The following is an 8,361-nucleotide window of genomic DNA, read 5'->3' on the forward strand; positions in this document are numbered from 1 at the left end:
TGTGGCAGTAATGATCTTTCATAAGGACTGTTGTATGGGGTGGATTTATTGGCCTCTTGAACACTTACCAAAAAACACTGATAAGTTCACTCCTTTAACTCCACTCAAGTCACAGTCTGAAGAACATAATATTTTCATGAAAATCCTGGAAAAGTCTCCCATTTCTTGTAGTCACAGGGTTGAAATTACTTAAAAAAAAGAAAAAACACAAAATTTCACATAATTGTGAAATTATGAAAGTTGAATTCTCAGCCTTGCTGTTTTTCATGTGAAAATTATAGGGGTTCTTGATAAAGAGCAAGATAATGATATTTGAAATTATCGCCTTTCATTTGGACCCAGATTAAACTCACAATATCAAACCCCTTAGTCACTTTGTGATCCTCTTATCAGAAATAATTTGCAGTCCAGTGTCCAAGAGACTAACTTTCTTCTGAAAACCCAAACATCACCAGGAGTAGAATCTTCAAAAGAAGATAATCATTCTCTTCCTGTCTGAGTAAAGCCATTCTGTTACCACTAGATCTACTCAGTTCCAATCTAGCATAATACAGGGTTCAGGGACATATTGTGACTCAGGAAGAAGTAGTTTCTTCTTCTTTTTTTTTTTTTAAATTTACTTATTTATTTGAAAGTCAGAGTTAGAGAGAGAGGAGAGGCAGAGAGAGAGGTCTTCCATCTGATGGTACAGTCCTCAATTGGCCGCAATGGCTGGAGCTGTGCCATGTATGAATTCTTTTATTATTTATTTATTTATTTATTTGACAGGTAGAGTTACAGGCAGTGAGAGGGAGAGACAGAGAGAAAGGTCTTCCTTCCATTGGTTCACCCCCCAAAAGCCGCTATGGCTGGAGCTAGCCGATCCAAAGCCAGGAGCCAGGTGCTTCCTCCTGGTCTCCCATGAGGGTGCAGGGCCCAAGCACTGGGGCCATCCTCCACTGCACTCCCGGGCCACAGCAGAGAGCTGGACTGGAAGAAGAGCATCCGGGACTAGAACCCAGGGCCCATATGGGATTCTGGTGCTGCAGGCAGAGGATTACCCAAGTGGGCCAAGGCGCCAGCCCCCATGTGTGAATTCTGTTTTGACATGAGGTACAATTTATACCAAGACTTTTCCACAGTCATTACATTCATAAGCTTATTTCCCTGTGTGTATTCTCTGGTGCATTCTGAGTTGGAACTTATGGCCAAAAACTTTTCCACAGTCATTACATTCATAAGGTTTCTCCCCTGGGTGAATTCTGTGATGCACAATGAGGGTTGACTTATGTCCAAATGCTTTTCCAAAGTCATTACATTCATGAGGTTTCTGCCCTGTGTGAATTCTCTGGTGTGATAGGAGGTGTGACTTTTGTCCAAAGGCTATTCCACAGTCATTACATTTATGTTTCTCACATAGGTTTCTCCCCTGTGTGAACTCACTGATGTATGAGGAGGGCTGACTCATGGCCAAGGGCTTTTCAACAATCATTACATTTATGAGGTTTCTCCCCTGTGTGAATTCTCTGATGCATTACAAGGTTTGACTTTCATCCAAAGGCTTTTCCACAGTCATTACATTTATGAGATTTCTCGCCTGTGTGAATTCTCTGATGCATGATGAGGGTTGACTTTTGTCTAAAGGCTTTTCCACTGTCATTACATTCATGAGGTTTCTCCCCTGTGTGAATTCTCTCATGCATTACGAGGTTTGGCTTTTGTCCAAAGGGTTTTCCACAGTCATTACATTCATAAGGTGAATTAGAGCTTAGTGATTTTCCACAAAGTTTACATGTGTAGAGTTTTCCCCTTATATATGGTCTCTGATTTATTGTAAGATGTGATTGGTGAATGACAGGTTCAACATACCTAATGTATTCATAAAATTTCTCTCTTGTGTGGGTTTGTTGATGCATATTGAGGCTAGAATTTTCATGGATAGCTTTTTCTATTTGAGTTGCTTTTCCAAAAGTGACAGCTGCCTTATTACAGTTTTCTGCCATATGAACTCTCTCAGATTTACAGAACATCTTCCTTGTGAAGACTTCTCCTTGTCCCATGGGTCCAAATGGCTGCTTCATGATGTGAGTCTTGTCATGCTGGCCAAGAGGCTCACAGAACTGGAGAGAATTTCCAGGTACCTTAGTGTTATCAACTCTCTCGGGGGCTGATGTCTTGTTATTTTTCATAACATCCTGATTCAGATTTTTGTCCCAACTTTCCTGGTTGATTCTAATCAGGTCATATCTTTTCATGCAACTGAAATGAGAAAAAGCAATCATGTCACTGAATCACATGTAACTGTTTCTCCTGGCATATTCATAAAAAGGGAATGAAGTTACTTATTATCCAAGTGGTATAAGATTTTGACAAAATCAGTATGAGATATTTATGACTGTTATACAGTTTTTCTCCTTAATACAGTAATATATTAAATTGTACCATAAGGTTTCCCAATGTTCAAACATGATCCTGTTTACTATCAGAATTTTTCAAGTATGGCAGTGTGGTGGAATGAGAAGGTGAGAAGGTCATGCAAGATGGCCACTGACAACAGAAACTTACTGACAACAGGTTGTGATTGGATGGTTTCAGAAACTACCTGGCAACAGAGCCTGACTGGCAACAGGCTGTGATTGGATGGCTTTGGAAACTGCCTGGCAATAGGCTGTGATTGGTTAGGGAATAGACCGCCCCTTGACCAGATTGGCTTCCTTGGCTATATAAGCAGCTGTAGCAACTGAAATAAATGAGTCTGAGGGCTGCTTGCTTCTGGCCTGCTTTCACTCAACTCCCGGTGTCTGTGGTGACTCCATGACTCTTGCCCCCACCACGCTCCTCCTCTCAGAATGAATCCTCTCAGAAGAAATCAACTTCAACATGGCAGAATGACTTCTGTGCTAAGATGTGTGGGATACCTGAATCTCAAAACAGTGTCAGTTTGAGCCCTGGCTACTCTGTTTTCAGTACAGTTCTCTGCCTATGTAAATTGGAAGGCAGCAAATGATGGTTCGTGTGCCTGGTACACCAGGGAACCTGTGAAGCACCAGGGAAGACTAGATGGAATTCTAGAGTTTCAGCTTCAGACTAGTTAGACCTAAGTGTTGTAGGCATCTGAGGAGTGAGCCAACAGAGGACCTCTTTCTCTTTCTCCTCTCACTATCACTCTGCCTTTCACAAAGATGAAATAACTATAAAAGATTTTAAAGAATGGACAAATATTTAATAAAAATATTTACCCACTATCTAGCAACCAGATTTTTCCCTGTCCTTTTTCTCCAGTTTATTTTTACAAAAATTGTGTGTTTTGTCCTTCTCTGATATTTCAACCATAAACATGAGAAAGTTTCACTGGATCATTTACTTGCAGGTGGAGAAGAGTGAAATGTGTCTGTACTTTAAGCAGGACAACATTTAAGGAATAGGATTTGAATCTATGATTTTATCATGTTCAGTCTTCCTAGGTAAACATCATTTGTGGGATTTTTCAAATGAAAAACTACTTTGTCTCTACTCTATAACAGCTTCCCCAAATTGCTAAATCCTGACACCTTGAGGTTCTCAGAAGTACAACAGGTACAGAAAAGTCCCAATATACCACCTTAGTTATACATTCCCAATCAGTTTGAAGATTTTGTTTCTACAAACTAGGATGTGCTCATCTTCTTTGAAAAGTATTTTCTAGCTCATTTTGAAATCATCAATGCTAGTTATCTCCTCTCAATTCTTTCTATAAACATTCCTGTGTTATAATTTGAATTTCTGGAGGCTTTTGTTCAGTTGCCCCTTCTTTTCTTTTTTTTTTTTTTTTTTTTTTTGATAGGCAGAGTTAGACAGTGAGAGAGAGAGAGAGACAGAGAGAAAGGTCTTCCTTCTGTTGGCTCACCCCCCAAATGACCACTATGGCCAGTGGAAGCCAGGAGCCAGGTGCTTCCTCCTGGTCTCCCATGTGGGTGCAGGGGTCCAAGCACTTGGGCCATCCTCCACTGCCTTCTCAGTCCACAGCAGAGAGCTGGACTGGAAGAGGAGCAACCAGGACAGAATCCGGCACCCCAACTGGGACTAGAAGTTGTTTCTTATTTTCACAGAAAGCTTAATTTTCTATGCCTTTCTTATCTTTTTGTTTGCTGGTTTTTCAATGATACTAAAAAATAAGAGAGAGAAGTCATACTTTAAATTCCACCCTTAAAGAAATCTGAGCCACTCAACATAAACCCATGAGGCTACTTGATCTTGGGCCTCAGGATCTCATTACTTTCTTGGTGAGTTGAGGATCACTTATTTTCATGTTTTTATACAAGTTCATGCTTAGTTTTATGATTTTTTAAAAAGATTTATCTTATTTATTTGAAAGCTAGAGTTATAGAGAGAGGTAGAAAAAGAAAGAAGTCTTCTATTTGCTGGTTCACTCCCCAGATGGACACAACAACCAAGGTTGGGCCAAGATGAAGCCAGGAGCCAGGAGTTTTTTTCATGTCTCCCACATGGGTGCAGGGGGCCAATGACTTAGGCCATCCTCTGCTCCTGTCTCAGGTGCATTCGCAGAGAGCTGGATTAGAAGAGGACCAGCTGGGACTTGAACTAGCACCCATATAGGATGCTAGTGTTGTAGGCTTGAGCTTTAACACACTGAACCACAGTGTCATTCCTAGTTTCATAATTTCTGATGTCTCAGTACAGTGCCATTCTCAGCTTCATGATTTCTGATGTCATGCACAGAGGCTTACTCATGACCATCATTAGCATGTATGTATTTAGTTACTTGAGAGTCAGAGAGACAGAATGAGAGACAAAGAGAGAATGAAACAGAGGTTTGCCAACCACTGGTTCAATCCTCAAATGTAACCAACAAAGTATCATTTTCTTACTAATTTGAGAGGCACCGAGAAAAAAAAAGAGAGAAAGAGACTAAGAAAGAGAATTCACATTTATTGATTCAGTCCTGAGATGCTTAAAATAGCAAGTTCTGTGCCTGGGCAAAATCATGAGTGGGAACTCAATCTGAGCAATGTGTTAGAAATAAGTTTCTGGGGGCCGGTGCTGTGGTATAGGGGGTAAAGCCACCGCCTGCAGTGCTGGCATCACATATGGTGCCTGTTTGAGTCCCAGCTGCTCCACTTCCAATCTAGTTCTCTGCTATGGCCTGGGAAAATGTGGGAGACCCAAAAGAAGCTCTTGGCTCCTGGCTTTGGATTGGCACAGCTCCAGCTGTTGCAGCCAATTGGGGAGTGAAGCAGTGGATGGAAGACCTCTTTTGCTTGCTCTCTCTCTGTCTCTCTCTGTCTGTCTCTGCTTCTTCTCTTTCTCTGACTTTCAAATAAATAAATCTTAAAAAAACAGAAAACACATTAATCTTAAAAAAAAAAAAAGAAATATGTTTCTGTACATTGTCCCTGGGCATGTGATTGGTGTCACTCACCCAAGAAGAACAGGCTGCTGTAGGTCTCCAGCATCACATCTCTGTACAGGATTTTCTGAGCATTGTTCATTTTCTGCCATTCCTCCCATGTAAAGTACACAGCCAGGTCTTCAAATGCTATCATCACCTGTAACATTACACTTCCAGTCAACATATTAACTCTGTCACAAAATAAACACTGTCAGTTGTGTACTAATATGAAGGAAAAAAGGAAGGATGTGGTTTCACGTTAGATTTGTTGAGTGTTTAGAAAGCCACACAAAGAATTCAACTGAGTCAAATCTATGATCTACAGGCTGTGAAAAATGCCCAAATTTGAGGAAAACAAGAGGTTCAAATCATAAAGGGCACATCTGTCCAGGGGAATTGCACAGCAGGCTAAAAGAGGGGCAATATTGACTCTTGAATGGGCAATGTTAAGAAGAAGTACGTAGAAGCATTGAGGAAAAAAGGCAAAAAACCATCAGTGAAACTATGATGGGAATGAACAGAAAAGAATTTCCAGGAAAACACCATGCACATCACTTCTAAAAGTCAAAGAAAAATTATATTAAAAAACAGGGCAGGCATTTAGCTTAGTGCTTATGATGCCACCTCAGAGTGCCTATGTTGAATTTTCAATGCCAGCTGTAGTTTTTAGCTCCCAGATAATGCTGACCTGGGGAAGCAGTGGTGATGTCACCAATGATGGAGGCCTAGATTCCACTCCTCAATCCTGACTTCAGTCCTGCCCCACCTCTGCTTACTACAGTTATTTAGGGAGTGAATTAATGTGTATGGAAGCTCTCTATCTCTCAGTCCATCAACTTCTTTTGCTATCAAGCTAATAAATATTTTAAGTAAGAGAGAAGATACAGGTAAGACAAATAGAAATTAGCTTTTGCTCTTGTCTATGATTATTCTACTGATAAACATTTGAAGTAACATTATACATAATTAAGTGAAAGCAATGGATTACTTGCCCAAAAAGAGAACCTGGGAATGTCTGCAGTATAATCTGTACTTGTGACTCACTGAGAAAATTGCTTAGAGATTTGTTTAAGAACCTGCAATAGTCACCAGAATTGTGTTGCAGCAGGCTCAGCTTCCACCATCACTGCTGGCATCCCATGTAAACAGAGGATTTGAGTCCTGGCTGCTCCATTCCAATCCAGCTCCCTGTTAATGTGACTGAAAGAGCAGTGAAAGATGGCCTGAGTATTTGGACCCTTCACCAATGTGGGAGACCTAGATGGAGTTCCAGGCTCCTGGCTTTGGCCTGGCCCAGTCCCAGCCATTGTGGGCATTTGGGGAATGAAACAGTAGATGGAAGATATCTTTCTGTCTCCCTGTCTCTCCCAATCACTGTAAGTCTGCCTTTTAAATAAATAAATAAATCTTAAAAAATAAATGAGCCTCCAGTAGATTCTTTTCTCCACACATTTCTTATCCTATTCCTGAATCCAATTAAGCTTCTCCAAAGTATTAAGGACTCCATTACTCTAACAATTCAAAAACAAACTTAACTGATTTGTGTTTTAGCACTAGGTAACTCTTCCTCTTGCTGAATGCTAAGTGTTCACTTCATAGGTAGCACTAAAACACTGCTCAGTACATCATCTATGTGTAGACTGTTTCATACATCATGACCCCAAAAATGTAGCATATTGTGCTCTTAGTTTCAACTCAATATATGTAACAAATATATGTTTTGCTAAGGCAACAGAAAGACAAGAGACCAAATTGCATTATTATAGATAATATGTCGCTCCCCCTCTTCATGGAGGAACGACACAGGACCCTGCGCTGTTCTTTTGTCTGCTCGGCCCTCCCCGGGTTTGCTGCTGGTTCTTCCCGGGTTGGCTACCGACCCTTCCACCTCCGTGGAAGGGCGGTTCCCCCTGCCACTTTCCCCACTTCTGCGGGGGAGCGGCACACCGCCGGCCGGCTCTCTCGGGGGCTGCTCAGGTGTTCCTTCAGATAGATGTTCCTGGTGCATGTTGTCTCTCTCCTCCTTTATAGTCCTCTTCCACCAATCCCAACTCTGCTACCCACACGCCGAGTACGCTGCTCTCCTCCAATCAGGAGCAGGTCCTACAGTTTATTGGTTGAACTGGAGGCAGCTGTGTAGAAGCTGTTTACTCCTCTCCCAGCACAATATTGTGGGAGAGCAGATGCATAGAATAAGTCTTAATTCCAGTAACTTAGTCTAGTCCGAGTTGCTCCCCACAATAATACTAATGTTTCATAATCATGCCAAATTCATCATTTATTTCTGTATATTCCTTGAGAACAAATTGTATGTTTATTTTTCCATTTTAATTAACTAGTATATTGGGGCTGGCATTGTGGTGTGTAGTGGGTAAAGCCACCGCCTGCAGTGCTGGCATCCCATACTGGTGTTGATTCAAGTCCCAGCTGCTCTGCTTCCAATCCAGCTCTCTGCTATGGCCTGGGAGAGCAGTAGAAGATGACATAAGTCCTTGAGACCCTGCACCCATGTGGAAGCTCCTCACTTCTGGCTTTGGATCAGCACAGCTCCAGCTATTGTGGCAAACTGGGGAGTGAATCAGCCATTGGAAGACTCTCTCTCTCTCTCCCCATCTGCCTCATTATAACTCTGACTTTCAAATAAATGAATAAATCTAAAAAAAATGTTAATCTCCTAAAATTAGAATGGACAACAAGCTGGGGACTAATTAAAAAAGTACTTACAGGTGATATATTAATTTTCTCTCCTCTTAGAAACATGTGGAGGACCCAGAATCATACCTGGAAGAGAAGGTGAATGGAAGGAGTTCAAAGAAAACTCTGGGGGCCAGCACGGTGGAATAATGGGTAAAGCTGCCACCTGCAGTGCTAGCATTCCATATGGAAGCTGGTTTGAGTCCCAGCTGCTCAATGTACAATCTAACTCTCTGCTATGGCCTGGGAAAGCAGTGGAAGATGGTCCAAGTCCTTGGGCCCCTGCACCTGCATGGGCA

General features: G+C 41.6%; 1 pseudogene; it reads right to left on the reverse strand.

Annotated features, from left to right (window-relative positions):
• Window positions 1-1,099: 1,099 nt before the first annotated feature.
• On the reverse strand, window positions 1,100-8,141 carry LOC127484097 (zinc finger protein 135-like; annotated as a pseudogene).
• Window positions 8,142-8,361: the final 220 nt, after the last annotated feature.

The sequence above is a fragment of the Oryctolagus cuniculus genome, chromosome 15, assembly GCF_964237555.1.
Source record: "Oryctolagus cuniculus chromosome 15, mOryCun1.1, whole genome shotgun sequence".
Classification (NCBI taxonomy): domain Eukaryota; kingdom Metazoa; phylum Chordata; class Mammalia; order Lagomorpha; family Leporidae; genus Oryctolagus; species Oryctolagus cuniculus.